We start from the raw sequence: 17,273 nt of genomic DNA on the forward strand, positions 1-17,273 counted from the left end.
GGATAGATAGAGAGAGAGAGAGAGAAAGCCATTGATGCAGCACATCTGGGATTTGCCTCTGCTGAGAGTCTTGTGTTAAAACACAAGCACACACACACACATACAATACACACGTTAAAATACATGTAAATATGTGAATACACGTAAACACGTGAACGTAAATACACACGTACACACACACACACACACACACACACTCCTCAAAATGTACTGTAGTTCATAGTAGGCATTTGCATACCTTTATTTCTCTGGAGAAGCCCCAAAAGTTCATAAATAAGCGTCACAGTGATGGTGAGAGATGAAAGAGAGACAGATAGAGGGACAGAGAAAGAGAGAGAGAGAGAGAGAATAATCCTCAAAGGGGAGGGGAGAATCCCATTCCTCTGAGATAAGAACCAAATGGCTGAGAAATAATGCGTCTCTGTAACAAAACTGCTTTGCAAATAAACACACGAAGGGAAACTGAGGGTGCACCTCAGAGTTTTCCCCCCTGCTACTGCACACATCAGACCAATCATTCAGGCCACTTCAACGTCTAGCATCCATTCCCAACACAGCTACATCCATTTACTGGGCACGTGGCTGCAACAACCTCGGGAGACAAGCTAGTCATCCCCTCATAAATTAATAGGTCTACTATTAATATGCAGCGGACGGAGGCAAAGCAGGCCTTTGCAGTCGTGTGTTTTGAGGCACATCACCCTCCCCGCGGCTATTCATGCGGTCCACTTTATCACGACCCGATCAAGCCTTATGAGGAGTGGACGGGACTAATGAGAGATTTAGAGCAACTGAGTAAAAAAAAAGAGAACATTCGATGGCTGAGGGAACACAAAGGCTTGCAGGTAGCTGCATCTGTGTAATGTGAATGGAGGGAATTCAAAGGGAATGCAAGCCCACCATTAGAGGTCTCAGAGGAGCCCCGCGCTGGAGTGTGTAGGCTAGGCGTCGGTCGGCTGTGCTGTGCTCGGCCGAGTGAAGCAAACTGGCTCAATAAAGGGCCGTCCCCAGGGAGGTCAACGCCAGAGAGCGAGAGAGGAGGATGGACAGAACATCGGCATGGAAACAGGGAGACTGGGAGGGTGTGTGGGAGGGTGTGTACAAGTGCAATGATGCTGTGAATGCGTGTGTCTGTGTGTGTGTGTTGTGGGTTGTGAAGAAGGATAAGGTAGCAAGGATGCAATTTGGTAAGGAAGTGCCGGGCGGTTGTAACAGACTGAGAACCTGCGTGCTAGTACAGACACCGACAGGATTAAGGCATTCTACTCGGTTTCTTATTTCTGGTGCTAGCAAGCATACTGGCCCCAAGGAGCAACTCAGGCCATATCACATATGCATCCAAGACTGGGATCAGAGCAGAGTGCCTACAGAACAGGTACAAATCCTCAAACCTGTTGGCCAGAGGACAGATATCAGAGAGACAGGGTAAAGTCAGAAGATGTAATCACATCAGAGTCTGGAGCTCAGTACAGACAAGGAGAGATGTGCAGACATCTGGACTACTGATAGGAGGGGAAAAAACATAGTGCAGCATCTGTGCTGAGTTTAAGCCAAACTTCAGATGTCTTTAATGAGTTGAAACTAGGCTTACAGAAAGAAACGACACGCAGATATTGATGGCATACACACAAAGAAAAATACGCGCACACACAGAAAAATACACAGCTAAAAGGAGACCATGACAACAAAGTCCTCGTTATCGCTGTTTTTCAAGGAAAGCTCTAATGATTCATTAGGCCGGATTTCAGTAATTACTTCCATTAGCACTTCACACAGCTTAACTATCACGTCTTCTTTCATGAGCACAGGAAATTACATAAACAAAGCACCAAATACATGTTATAAGGCTGCAGCACATATGAAATTCCACTACGAACATTATACACTAGGCTAGTCATCCTTCCTGATCAATAGCCTTTTCATCAGGTCCTCCATGTCCTGCTTTTCTGGCCGCTGTGTTGGACGGGGGTCTGGGGCACCTGATCGTCAGGAGCCTCATTCTACTACGCGTCTGACAAGAGACAGGAGAGGAACTGACTCCCAAAGTAGTGAGAGCAGAGGCGGGTGACCAGCGTCAGCTACAGATTCCTGTGGACATCATTAAACAGGCTCCTCTCTGCTGTCTGCTGAGCCCTCGCAGGCACCATTCAAAGGTTGCCGGGAAACAGACCCGCCGACTACAACAGACAAGACGTCCAAGGGATGCAGTGAGTTATGGCTTTCATAGGAAATGCAGAAACTCTTTCATATTTCAAAACACACACAGCATGCATTCTTCTTGCGCACGCAGGGAGGACTGAACAGAGTAGGGCTTTGAAAGCGCTGGAGAGAACTTCCTTTGAATTCTCTTCCTGTTGGTTGCATTTGTAGCTCCACAAGCTCTGACACCAGGAGACTCAGGCAACAGGCACTAGCCATTTGGTGAATACAACAACTCCAACATGACAAATGCTGTATGAGTTTGTGGCAGTACTATTAAACCCTATGGTTATTGACATTTTATTATTCATGAAAAGAAACCTTGAGAGAAGGGCACTGTGAGAGAAAGAGAGAGAAAGAGAGAGAGAAAAAGAGAGAGAGGCATTCAATGTGAGAGCATCCAGACATTTCTCATCTCACCTCTCTCCTTCTGTGCCAACACAACCCCTCCCACCCACTCCTCCTCCTCCCTCCCTCCCTCCCTCTCCAAAGACTCTGGCAGACAGTGCCCTGGTAAATGATAGGTCTGCTAAATCCATTCCATTGTTCTTGATTTCCCATGTGTCATTGTTCTTGTCCCTGCCTGCTTCACGGTGAGCAGGTTTGTTGAGAGGAAAATGAAAACCATTTTTTCCATCTTAAGAATTCTCGAGCATCACCACACTATAGGAATTTGCTGGGAGGGGGAAGAGTTGTGATCACTTTTTTTTGTTTTGGACCTGGCTCCCCCACCACCAAAATATTTCAAATATCACCACCATCTGTGCAATATAGTTTTTGCATTCTGTTTATCTTCATGCAACATGCCAGATTTCACATTAAATTATGCCTGCGAGGCAGAGCTTCTGCGTTCTGACAGAATGTTTAAATAGATGTGATTTGTTTGAAATCATCATCAAAAGGCGAAGAGAGACAGCGCTCTCTCCGTAGGTGTGCTGATGGACAGATACAGGGAGAGAATGAAAAGGAGGGAGAAAGGAGAGACACAGTCATAATGGATGGAGATTGAAAGAGACACATGGAAAACAGCCAAAGGGGCGGAATGTGAGGGGAACGACTGGAAACCGAAATCAGAGAGAAAACCTGAGAGAAAGGCAGACAGACAGAGAGAGAGGAATGGAGAGCAAGAAAGAGAGAGAGACAGAGAAAGAGAGAGAGAGAGTGAGAGAGAGTGAGAGAGAGAAAAAAGGAGGAAGGGAGAGCAAGAAAGAGAGAGAGACAGAGAAATAGGGAGAGAGAGGGAGGGAGTGAGAGAGAGAAAGACAGAGAGACTGAGATTAATAGGGAAATAAGTCAATGGAGGGCTAAAAGTCTCTGACAGCTTATTTCGACAAGAAATCTTCTCCAACCCACCGCCTCAGTGATGCAGAAAAACCTGGAGCCCCCGTCATCCTGCGCCAAGAGAGGGAGACCAGGTGGGGGGGTGTGTGGGGGGGGGGGTGTTGGTAGATAAGGGTTGGCTGGAGAAAAAAACAGTGTGACAGGTGAGGCTGTGACAGAATGATGAGCCATCTGTCATTGGCTCATCTCACACCTGAGTGCACCATGCCTATGAAGCTGTCATGGTTCTGCCCTGGCAGAAGTGAGCGTGAGTGGAAAGGGTTGGGTTCTGTTTGGGACGGTTGTGGTGGTGTAGGTGGGTGTGTGGGTGGGGTGTGTGTGCAGCAGCATATCCTATCTTTGATTTGTTTCCATTTGCTGCTGGTTGAGAGAGCCCATCGCCCTGCTCTTTATCACAGCACCTTCCACTCTGTCACCTGTGGTGTTGCAGCCATTCCATTCCAAACCAAGTATTAGGACAGGACTCATACACCAACCTAACAATATATTGGCTGAGCAAAAAAACCAACAACACAGAACTGCACACTGAACACACATTTGAACACTTGTTCAGTTATTCATTCCCAATAATAATACATAAGATCTACACAAAGGACTGCTACCTATACCTTTCTTATGGACTTATTAAAAAAGTGGATTGTCCTGCTTTACTGAATGGTGGTCAGATACCACTAACATGGCCACATCAGAGATTTGGTGTTGGTGGTTTTTAGTGTCTACTTTAACACATAAGACTTGTTTTTAAAGCTGTGGGCTTCACAAAGGAGCGTGAATGATGGCTAGGGTGAGAAGATATTGAATTAAATCTTCAAAAGCTAGGTCATAATCTCCTCCTGCGAGTCAGACAGGATTAAAAAGCTGCCTGCAGAAGTGCCTGCCTGTGTAATCCCCCAACTCAATATTAAGAAAACGAGGAAGGGGGTGGGTGGGGGGGGGGGGGTATACATCTCCCTCTGCACATTAACTCACAACTCCAGCATGGCCACCTCCACAGACATGAAGAAACACACACAGTGCTGAGAACAAATAGCTCCAGCCGACTATGTAGGCCTACTAATTAGAATTCCGCCTTTAAAGTCTCTATACGGCAAACTGCATACAAAAGAGCTTTTTTTTCTCTTTTTTTCTATCTTCTTTTATGTCCATCCTCTGCCACTGAGGAATTTCTTCAGCATCCCAAAGCCTTAGCGGTGCTTACGTTTCATGAAGTAATGCATGACATGCATGAGACATGGCAGGAGCCCATATGCCCGTGGGTGTGTAGGAGGGCACCCTGGGAGGAAGGAGCTGTCTCTGCTTAGCATGCATGTCCTGTGAAAAGCCACCATCCAAAAGGACACAGGCACTGAAGCGAGCGGGTGCTCTTGTGTTTTTCTGTGCAAGGTCAGCAGTTGGATTTTTCACACTGTGGCTCGCTATAATCTAATGGCGGTGAGTAAGCGTCTGTCGCCAGAAGACTGTTGGCCCAACTCAAAGGTCTCCACTTGCCGTCAGCGAGCGTTGGCACTGGGCGCAAAAAAAAATGCCTCATCAAGTCAAGGTTGGCCATAAACCAAAAGTGAGAGGAAAGGAAAGGAAAAAAAAGCTAAACTCCTGAAGAAGACAAGTTGGAGGTACAGTATACTAACTAGCGCTAACATTAGCATCCAACGGTGACATCCATTTAGCTAAGTGGGAATGGAGCTGGGGCTTAGGCTGAAGAGGGGGACTGATGCTGCCGAGTTCCCGTCTCCTCGTCTCTCGTCCTCTCTGGAGGGAAGGGTGAGAAAGACAGTGACAGCGTGAGAGCAGCACTTCGCATGAGCGATGCTCCGACAGGGAGTGAGGGAATTTGCCTGACAGAAACATCTAAAAATAGCAGCGATAATGAGTCACCAGCACACCTGTGAGGCAGCAAGGCCCTCGCCACAGGCCCACCTGCCTCTCCCTCTTCCCAGCTGGACTCTGGGTCCGTTTCGAACTGAATTAGTCTGGGGAGCTAACGCTAGTAATCCCCTGTGGAGCTAGGTAGCATGGCTACACGAGACATGTTTATCCTACACTAGAGACAAAAACAAAATAAGAAAAAAAACAAGCACAGAAGTCTGTAAAAACAGTGTTTCTAATGGTTTTTTTTTTTTGGTTTTTTTTCAAAACAGAAGCTTATATAACAGATTTTATTTCTGGTTTTCTGAAACAATGCAAAGTCACACGGCATATGGTTCAACTACAGCTGTGCTTGTAGGGGCAGTCAACCCAAAAAGAAAGAGGAAAACACAGCAAGGTTAACTAAACAACACAGACTCAAGAGGGTGCCCATAAAGCCACTCCTCTGGTTTCAGACACCTGGCACCTCAGTGAATAGGTACCTGGCTGGTCTTTGTGCCATCAAAGCAGCGGCACCCACTCCAACCCCTCCACACCCTCCCACACACCCACGTCCACCTCCAGGCTGTCCCCTCCACTCAAGCCCTGGCCCTGGTTTGCTGGGAGCAGATGCCCTGGATAGCACAGCTCTCCCGTGAGGAGCGGGGGAGAGGGAGAGCTGTCACGGAGCATCCAGTCCTTCTGCAGCGAGCTCCGGTGCTGGACGTGCTCAGGGTGGCTGGGTGGGTGGGTTGAGCTCCTCCAGCCATCTGCTTCCCCCAACAGCTGAGGGCTCCCCGGGGAGAGGCTCCTGACCCAGCACTGCCTCTTCCCCCCCCCCACCCACCCACACACCCACCCACACACACTCATCTGCAGGGACAATGCCACCCTCAGCAGTTTACGACCTCAGAAACAGAACTTGGGGAAGCGCGGCCTATTTGCGACGGATGCCCACACGGTTCCTCATGTCTCCCAGCAGTGAGCCGTGTTTCTCTGGAGTGAGCAGCTTTTCTTTCCTATGTCAGGCTCCTGCTTGCATTTAATGGCTCCTCTGCTGCTCACAATGGCTCTCTGTGTAGCACTTGCACTTCACTTTTTTCTGCCTCTGTGGTGCATCAGCAGCACCATTCTTCTCTGTGGACAATCCCCCACCTTTGCAGCTTTACTGTTCTGCACCGTATCCAATTAGAGTGCCACCATACAAACTGGCCCCATATACAATACAGCAGGCAAGGTACTTTAAAGTTACTGTGACATAAAGGAAAGGTGTTGACCAAACTTTTATGGAGTATGAATTCTTATTTCCTTTAACAAATGTTGCTCCTCAATGCCAAGGTTAGTCCAATGGCAAGGTCTGTAGTGTCTGTCCACTCACTATCATTCTCCATCAATCCCTCCAATCCCCTTTCTCTTTTGGCTTACCACTTAAACTCTCTGGGGCGGGTAAACATCCATCCTCACTCACGGTGCAGAACTTTCCGTGAGTGCCCCCGAGGGTGCAGCGCAGGCCACCAGGGGCTCCTTCTCCCTGATGGAGGAGGCAGGAGGCGTGAAATTTCCCCCGGCGGCAGCGGCAGTACTCGGCTCCAAGCGCCCCAGCGAAGGATCTGCCCTAACACCGCGCCTTAAATCGATGGAGGTGCTGGGGATGAATACAGATAAGGCCCAGTCACCATGAACCACGGAGGGGAGAGAGGGAGGAGGAGGTTGGGGGCGCTGGAGATTAAAAAACAGCCTTCCTTCCCCTCTCTCTCTGTCTGCTGTGCTGCCGCTCTCTCCTTGTTAAAAAAACCCTGAGAGGGACCTTGATGGACAGCTCCCATTGTACTGGGGGACAGCACGGGCCAGGAGAGAGGCGATGTCATTAACCAGCCCTGGGCAAAGAGCCCATCTCTGGCCACGGCCAGAGGGAAGTCATTTCTGCTCGGCTGGAAAAGGTCAGACAGTACCCCCTCGCCACCTCTGGCATCAACACCGCCGCTGAGGTCATTGCGAAAAACATGGCCATCGGTTGTTCTGTTGTACTTCTAGCATGGGGATATTTCTGGATGTGATTCCCCCCCCCCCCCCCCCCCCCAAAAAATAAATCAATAAAAATCTGTGTGTTTGTTTCTGTGTGCGCTCTGTGCTTTTTTCACTCTTTTTAGGTACACGTTAATGCAGACCTGGCATTCAGGCAGACATGTTATAAATCCGCCATTATCTGCCAGACAACCTTGGAGGATAGGCACAGTGAAGAACTAGCTTACACTTCTAAATATACACAACACGGTCTGATATCCATATACCAGTGAATACTTGACACCAGGGCTGCATTTCTGTAAAAACATTTGAGCCAAGCAGACTCGGACAGACTTGCAGGTAAGTCACAGCCGTGACAACGTTTCTTTTTTTTTTTTTAAACCCATTGTGTTAGCTACAGACATAACAGCCTTCTCAGTCAATGCCTAAAACAACCATATCTAGACAACTTTTAAAAATAGCCCCATAGGTTAACAGCCCACTGGGCTGCCAGTGACAAATAGCCCGTGTTTAGCACGACGTCTGAGCTAAAATAGGCTACTCTGTCTCCATCTCTTCTCTGCAGGCCCATAGGGCCGGTGACGGATTGGAACCTGAGCTCCAGCACATTAGGGCGAGGTGCAGGGGTGCAGGGGAGAGAGGAGGGGAGGCAGGCCAGTGGACCTGTTAGCATTCCTGCCTCCAAGCGCTAAAGCCATTCACAGCCCACGAAAGGCGCAATCTGCCGAGACCAATGAACCTAAACATTCGGAGGAAAAGCAAACAGCCGCTGGAGGCCGAGATGGCTCATAAAGCCGCTGGCCCAGTTTACTTTGCCATCCTCGTCTTGGTGCCCGCTGTGCCACGGTAAAGACCCTCTAAAGGGAAATGTACAGGAAAAGTAAAGCCCTCCTCATTGGAAAGGCTTCGCGATTGTGCGATGCCATCTGTGATCACATGGGTAGGTCTAGTATGTTGTCAGGTGAGATATCTCTGCACTCAACTAGAAGATTGTGGGGGACAGTGATTTGATCTCCAGGGAACATACATTCCTAATAACGCTTCCAATTGTTTTTGATCAGAACGCTTACTAAAACATGATGAAACATCAACATAATGTTTGATAAACGCTTGAACAGCGTGGTGAGTGAATTAATAATAATATAGTTCAGCTTATTATGTACAGCAGTTGGTGTTTTTTCGTTGGTACAGATTTGATGAATGTCACTCACCTCAAACCAATATTTAGATTCGATTGGTTTAGATTAGATCTGTGAGAATAAAAAAAAGTCAACATATCTATCCTCAATAAGACAGTTTGTTATGTTTGAAGAATAGCAGTGCAAACAGAACTGAACACAACAGAACAGAACACAACAGTGGCATTTATGTATAAATATATATATATATATATATATATATATATATATATGAGATGCTATTCAGAGGAATACATTTTCTCCAGTAGCCTACTGACAAAGCAATTCAAAGATCTATTACAGTTAATGTTCCAAGATGCCAAATATCACTTCCAGGGGAAAATTACCAGAAAACCGACAGAAAAACATATCAGGCACAGTGCTTCCAGAAAATGCCCTGCCTGTAGAAAATGATCCCAATCTCACACATCAGGGTATCATGGCAAATAGGGGACAATAAAATAAGTACAGAGAAGTGCTGGCCCTAGTGGATTACTGGGTCCATATATTGGTGACATACATCAATAAGGGCTCTGTTTGAGCTAGAAAGGGCTTCTGATGTCTAGAGGGCATTTCTAGGGAATGAGCTATTACCATAATCTTCAGAGAGTAGACGACAGAGTGAGCGACTGAAAAGGAAAATCTCTCAGAGCGGCAAAACAAATTATACAAGTCTCAAAACCTGAGAGGCCAACTTCACAGAGCTAACGCTAACGCTGAGAACACGGTGTCTTCATGAAATGACAAAGCTACTGTATCAACTGCTGCTCATGGTCCTGTAGCTAGCTCTCCATTCAGTGTGTGAACTCAGAGAAACCCAGGTGTTCATACAACCTCCTAATACAACCCTGTAAATGAGAAACAAAACAATAGTGTCTCAAAGCAGCCATAAACATTTCTGGCCAATCAACACATTGCTTCAGGACCACACAAGGAAGGGATGTATATCAACTGGTTGTTGAACTTGAATATCAACAACCATCCACTAGAATCACAACCTGCAGTCCTAAGGGTAATCCACTTTATTAACTATTTGACTTAACCGAATGACTGCATTACACGCTGAATTACGCCTATTTGTATATACTTCTTAGTCGTACAACCAGAAGTGTTCTGTGCTGAAGTCTGTCTTGAGATCAAAGACAGTTTGACGCTTTCATTATTAACAGCTAACATGCACATTCCCTTTCCTGTCAGGTCCACAGAGTAGTTGTCAGAGAGAGAGAGGGAGATACAGGGAATGTGTATGTGTGTGTGTGTGTATGTTGAAAAAGGCTTCTGAGGGTTTGCTTTACCAGATGGCTGTGTGGTGAAGTTTAGAAGGCAGCAGCTGTTCTCGCCTCTCACTTCCATCTCCTTCCACACCCGCCCACACATGCACACACACACACACACACACACACACACACACACGCGGATATACTGTACAGATATACTGTACATGCACACAAACACACATTTTTCATCTGCATGCACAAACACATAGCAACAAAGATGTTTTACATTTACCTGCGTACACACACACACACACACACACACACACACACACACACACACACACACACACACACACACACACACAGACACACAGCCCATAATCTAAGAGGCCCAACCCGAGAGACATTACCTGATCTGGCTTTGTGTGCACTCTGAAACCAGACACTCCCCTGTTGCATAATTCAGCACACGGGAGCAGCAGTCTCTCTCTCACACACACACACACACACACACACACGTACACACACACACACACACACACACACACACACACACACACACACACACAGGTACACACACACACACTCACACGCACACATACAAACACACACATGTATGCACACACAAACACCCATTCTCTATCTCCCTCTCCTACCCATTCTCTCCTCCCTTTTCCTCTCTTCCTCTCTCCACTCTTCTCCTCCCCTCTCCCCTCCCCTCCTCTCTTCCCCTGTCCTGTCCTCCCCTCTGCTCTCCGGAGGCCACAGAGCCAGTGAGACGGCGATGAAGACTTGAGTGTCCATAAGCCATGGTCAGTGGGTGACATCTCACATGGAGCAGGGGTCTCCATGTTAAGACAGGAGATTAGATCAGTAGCAAAAAATCCACTTAGCTAAAGAAACACCCCTATTCTTTTTCTCCAGCAGAATCCCAGCTGACACTGACACACACACACACACGCACACACACACACACACACACACACACACACACACACAATCACACACACACACACACACACACAGACACACAGCCATCCCCACTTGGATACGTGTGAACCTGACCTGTCAGGGTGGGAGATACGGGTGTGTGTGTCTGTTCAACAGGAACAGTTCCAAGCAGAGAGATTTCATTCATAACACGGTGAGATGCGACACATAGCATAAAGTTAGTTATAGCAGATCAAATGAAACTGCTTGCACTGCTCAATCTCTCTCTCTTTCCCTCTCTCTCTCTTTCTCATTCAAGCCTTTTTCCCACGTGTGCTCTCCCTCTTTTCATTCCTCTCCGTCTCTCCCTCCATCCCTGTGTAGTCACTTCAAAGCGCCTCTGAAGTCAGGGAGGGAGAGAGAGAGAGAGACAGAAGGAGGGAGAGAAGGAAAGAAAGAGAGAAAAAGAGAGAGAGCACATCCAAGAAAGGAGATACAGAAAAACCTCACTGGAGCTCGGACCCCAACCTACATATGAAAAGTACATGCTGGTACGCAAAAAGACACACACAACACACACACACACACACACACACACACACACACACACACACACACACACACACACACACACACACACACACACACACACACACACTGGCATGGCAGCATGTGCTAACCCCTCTCAGGAGACTGCAAGCCTGGTGCCATGAATTCTACCAGGGCCCATCCATAGCCAGACTGCCCCCCCCCCTCCTCCCCCCTCTCCAACAGCTTCTCCTCCTTCATGGCTTTTCATCTTCCTGCTTTCATCAGACGAGGCCATCCAAGTTTAATGGCAAAGCACACAGCGTCTTGGCAGCCTCCCGCACTCAAACTTGACAGGACAAAGTTACCCTCTTACTCAATGAATTCAAATAAATATTTTTATATTTTTAAAATGCATTTGCAAATATTTCATGGAGTGGACACTAGTTTCTGGTCAGGGAGAAAATTTCTCTTCTAGGCACTACAGTATAGAGAAAAGTTTAAAATGTGAGTCTGCTAAATTATAGGACTTAGATCTTCATGGAGTTTTTGTCTCTCCTATTCTTCTTGAAGAAGGAGATTTGTCCTTTGAAAACATAGCCAATAGAAAGACACTGTGACTAATATGATGGGATCATATAATCGCACACTACACAGAATATGCGCTTACAACCAATTCCCTGTAGCCACTAACAATCATAAAGGTCATGAAGGCTAAATTTAGACAAAACAAAATATGATCTGTGTTCAGTCAATATGTCATATGGACCATATGCACAACAAGAACAAAACAAGAACATTAAAGCACCAGACCACCTAGATCATCTAAATTTAATGTGCAAATTTGGTCTGCAGCAAATGGCTAGTACAATGGTCAAATGGTGCTTTTTTTAACAGGTTGACGCTGAACAAAAGCCAGTGTGCAACTTTTGCTTCATTCATGAGTCATCTGGTGCTATAACATCATAATAGCAACTGCTCCAGGCGTAGAGGGTTCGCGGAGCCAAGGAGTTGGAGGAGGAAGGACAAGTCTACTTAGGAGAAGCATATGTTCTTTCATCTAGTAACAATACAACGGTGCACATCCAGGAAGGAAATTCAATATTGCCAACAAGACACACACACACACACACACCCACACACCCACACACATACACACACACACACCGCACACACACACACACAGACACACACTAACATGCTTCTGTGGCTGGTTCAAAAGCAAAGGGAAGCATCCTGTCAGAATCTGTTCTGCTAAGCCCTGCATCATAACGCAGATGGAGACTGAGATTGGGCGCGAGCCGAGGGCCAGGGAGGGGCTGTTAAATATGGATGTGCTCTGATAAGAGAACAGAAGCGTGTTCATTTGGCCACCAGCACTCTCACTCCCAATTGCTTCAGTCTCATACCTCCCTCCCTCCCTCCCTCTTCATCTTTCTCTCTCTCCCTCACCCTCCCTCCCTCCCTTGCTCTCTCTCTCTCTCTCTCTCTCTTTCTCTCTCTCTTTCTGTCTACCCCCTCTTGTCTTTGCATCCCCAGTGTAGTCACTTGGGATTGGAGTGCAGAAAACAAGGTTGAAGGAGCGTGGCATCCAATCTATTACAGTAAACCAAAGCCAGCACACCCACCCATACACTCCACTCCTCTCTCAAGGAATCGAGCGCACTGTACGGGTGGGAGACAAGGAAGCAAAGGATCAGTCGTCATGCATGTGCATACTGTATGTAAAAGACCCACAGAGACACAGACACACACAAAAACACCCCACACACACAATTCCCAGAACAGCCATTAATATTTTAAATGCTAAATATTCCCTCCAATGAACCTTGTGCCCTGAAGTTGTTTGAACCCTTTTAGAATGTCAGTTTTACGTCGGTGCTTAGATTAACCCGAGTCGCCCCACAGTTCTGTGTTTAAATCCAAACCACTCGGGTCGGCCGTGTTTACATACAGCTGGGCATCATGTCGCGGCACCAGAGCCCCGCACAGGCGTGACATTCTGGGGTGCCGCTGTGTCCTTCAGCACAACAAGGGTGGGAGGAAGTAGGGCATGGGTAGGAGGAGGAGGAAGAGGAGGAGGAGGAGGAGGAGGAGGAGGAGGAGGAGGAGGAGGAGGAGAGGGTAGGATAGGAGAGCTCTGATGAAATGGAGGCAACGTTTGAGGGGTGGTGGGGGGGTGAGAATGAGACGTGTGCATGTGAAGAGAGAGAGAGGGAGAGAGAGAGAGAACAGGGTGATGAGGAAGAAAAGAAGGAGAGGGAAAGGGGGAGACATAGAAACCCGCAGGGGGTGGAGAAAATGGTTCACAGCACTGTTCACTATTCATTTGTTGTCTATTTCTGCTAACATTTTGGATGGGATTTTGAGGTGAAAGAATAAAGCATTGTCTCTATTGGCTGAGATACACCTTCTCACTACAAAAATGAACACACACACACACACACACACACACCCTCACACACTTGAATATCATCCTCACACATCCTTATACATATTCACACCCACACACACACACACACAAACACACACACACACACACACGCATAACCTCAGTGCCATGCTGTCCCTCAGCCAGCCTTAAGCCCCTGAAGTGTGGGGGAGGATGGGGACCAGGGGTTGGACTGAGTGAGTGAGTGAGTGATGGGGCGGGCGGAGGGATGGGAGGGGGAGGGGTTGGGCCCACGGCTTTAGGCACTAAGCCGCTGACGCTCTGCTCAAACACAAGCACACAACAGGACACACACACCAGCCACAATGCAGTGTCACCGGCCTCGCTTCGTACACACCCACCCCCCACACACCCCACAACCACCCCCCTTAAAATCTAACAAGAGCACAGATCTGCCACTGGATTTGGTCCAGGGTCCAAGGGTATCAGGCTAATGCCCTAACCACAGCAAAACTACAGAAGAGACCCAGTAGAGTAGATAGCCACTAGACCAGGATGTTCACAACATACTAATGCCTGTGTTTCTGTCATACTAGGAAGGAGCAATCCAGTGTTGATCAGCATCAGGTATGAAGTGTATCTAGTAGATCTACTGCTAAGATCTCACAAAAACAGAACTGGGCAATACAAATAGTGTCTTCAACAAGATGACAATCTTCAGAAAACAAAACTTGAAATGATTTGATATGATATGAAAGTGATATGATCCTGTGACTATCATATGGAATATGCAATTGCAGCCCATCTGCTGTAGCCACTAATAATCCTGAAGGTCATGATGAAATAGGAACTCAACATTATCCTGCTCTCCAGTGCATTTCGAAAATCAGTGGTTCTACTGAAATATAATATGAGAGACCCAGATCTAAGTGCGCCCAATCAATATGCCATATGGACTAAACGTTTGGACTATTTACAAAAGCATAAAAGCTTCAACGACACAAAGAAAATAAAAACAAAGAAAACATACATGCTTTGCAAACATGTTCAATAAAGCAAAAGGGTTATTACCAAGACAAACCAACAAGAACTACCTAGAACTAGAAGTAATGACAGAGCACCCTTGACACAGACATTGCATGACGTTTGTGGACGAAAGGATTAAGCTTAAGAACGATTTTTTTTAGATAGTAGCCTAGGCCTACTGTCGCTCGATCATTTAGGCTACCGTAGGTCTAACTTGCTTTATGAGTGAGAGAATGGCAAAACACAGAGAAAACCTTCCAATTTGAACAGCAGTCGACCATATTATCACTAAAACGTTTGAAGTTTATTCAAGATCATTTTGTGTAGGCTACCCCATACGCAGATATCGGTTACCTTTTGGATTTAGAACAGCTGGTTAGGTCGTCTTTGGGGTATGACTGGTGTGTGAGTTAAACTGTTTCGTCAACCTGTCACATGCATCTTTAAGACTGCTGTAATAGCATTTAGCTTTAACGAACATCAATTGAGAAGGGTGGAAAATAAGTGTTTGTAATAGCCTACAACCTACAGATGAATGGAATGGCCTATAAGTAGATTTATACGATTACAAGGTCCGTACCCCCATTTATATAATGTGCATCACAGCAAATGCAACTACGGAACGGCTCTGCCGAGAATAGGGATTATGAAAGTAGCCTAAAAGGTTGGTCCTCTAGAAAATGTATACTGTAACAAACTGCCATCCCCTGAATATGTATAGACCTAACTAACACCAGGACTAGCCTAGGCTACATGGCGTGGGATAAAGAGTAACAGAATGGCTTACCCCTGCATTAGGCTACTGACGGAAGCAGCACAGGCAGCAACATCGCATTAAAATCGATGAGCGGTAGCCTACACGGATATCTGCGACAGTAGCGAAGTGCTTTCATCACTTAACTGCAAACCTCAACTCATCGACGCTTTAAATCAAACGATCACTGAGTAGGATACCGCCGCAAAGACAGCAAAAGAACTAAACACATTCTCCCTAACCACACAATAAAGAATTTGGGCACCGTAGCTACAAGAAAATAACGGTAAGCAAACTGAGCGACTATTGCTCTGCTAGTAAGCTACTCGACTTCATTTTGATTCCACGAGGTTGTGTAGACATATTTACCTCTTTCTCTGGCACACGATGAAATGCTCTGAAGAAAAGGGGTTCTTTGTGTAGCCTACACAGCAGTGTAGACTACAAGGTATTTGCGTTCTGGACGTCCGGACAGTCTTCCCTTGATCAGGGTCCGTTCAAGCCTTGATGGTTTGGTTGTGTGCTCTTGTCTCAATGCTTGGTGCTGAAGTGCTGGACAGCGCATAAAACAGCGGCGATGTCAATAAAAGGGCGCTTTGTGACTGAACTAAGAAATAACACCCTCTACTGCCATGGAGGTTCAACTGCGTTTTACAAAGTCAGTAGGCTTAGCTACTATCAGCAGTTTATCAGCAAAATTTGTCTCATGTTTTGAAAGCAGACCAATTAGGCTATGGTGAAATATGGCAACATATTCCTGAAATATTGAAAAACATATTTATATAAACAACTTCTGTAGGCCTAATAGTTAATTGTCAGTATTATATCAAATGATGAACAATATAATTTTTAAATGCATCTAATGACATTATTCAAATTATGTAGTAAACTTGAGATAGCCATTCTGTCTTTTAATATCTGGCTTAGTATTGTCATTAGTTAAAGGTCCACAAAGAAAGAGCACCTAAAGGCAGTTTGAGATGAAAAGTGGCTATAGCAGCAGAGTTTTGACATGTGCAACCTTCACAAATCAGTCAATCTTACAGTTTTTCTCAGTCGCTTTGGTGCTATTCTCACATCACTATTAACATTTGCACAGCAGTTAGTGCATTTCTCAAAACAATTAGTGCAAACTGCAAAACCTAGTGGATGACCTGCAAAAGCACGTCACTTGCTCAAAATGGATAGTCCATTCCTCAAAAGCAGGTATTCATGTCAATGAAACTGTCAGTGTCATCAAAATAAGAAGTCTTGACACCATCGTTTATGAACAAGATAGTCAAATGGCTTTGTCATGTTTTCATTATGACAGTTCTCTCAGTGTTTTCCAATGCAAAAAAAGGTCAGAACTCGGTGACACTGCCTGACCATGCTCAAGACAGCACTATACAGCACTTGCACAGCCATTTGTACATCAGTAAAGTTACACATTGCTGTAGTTAGGTGAGTAAGTGAGTACAAGACACTGAATACGTACATTTTTACTGTATGCTCTTTGCAATTCTAAAGCATTGTGACAGAATTTGAAAACTAGTTCAACAATTTTGTATGTAATGACTCAAGCAATGAAATGAAGACTATTAGTTTTATAGGGAACGACTATTCAGTATCCATAAGTATAGTTCATTTTGACTGACATGACACAAGCAAATGATAATGTTAAAAAACAGCAGAGAATTGTATGAAAGCAACTGATACCTGTCCAAAAGCATTTGCAATTTGTTCAGAGGAAGGAGAATTTGCTACTATGATGTGCACAAATTACTAAATGTTGTGGAGGTTAAACTAATAGTTATGAGAATTTTCATTCTGATCTGCAAAAAGCACCAAAGCGACTG

The sequence above is a fragment of the Alosa pseudoharengus genome, unplaced genomic scaffold (genome assembly GCF_046254945.1).
Source record: "Alosa pseudoharengus isolate Yale_2024_CS ecotype anadromous, Long Island Sound unplaced genomic scaffold, YU_APseudo_1.1 YU_APseudo_1.1_scf_8, whole genome shotgun sequence".
NCBI lineage: Eukaryota > Metazoa > Chordata > Actinopteri > Clupeiformes > Clupeidae > Alosa > Alosa pseudoharengus.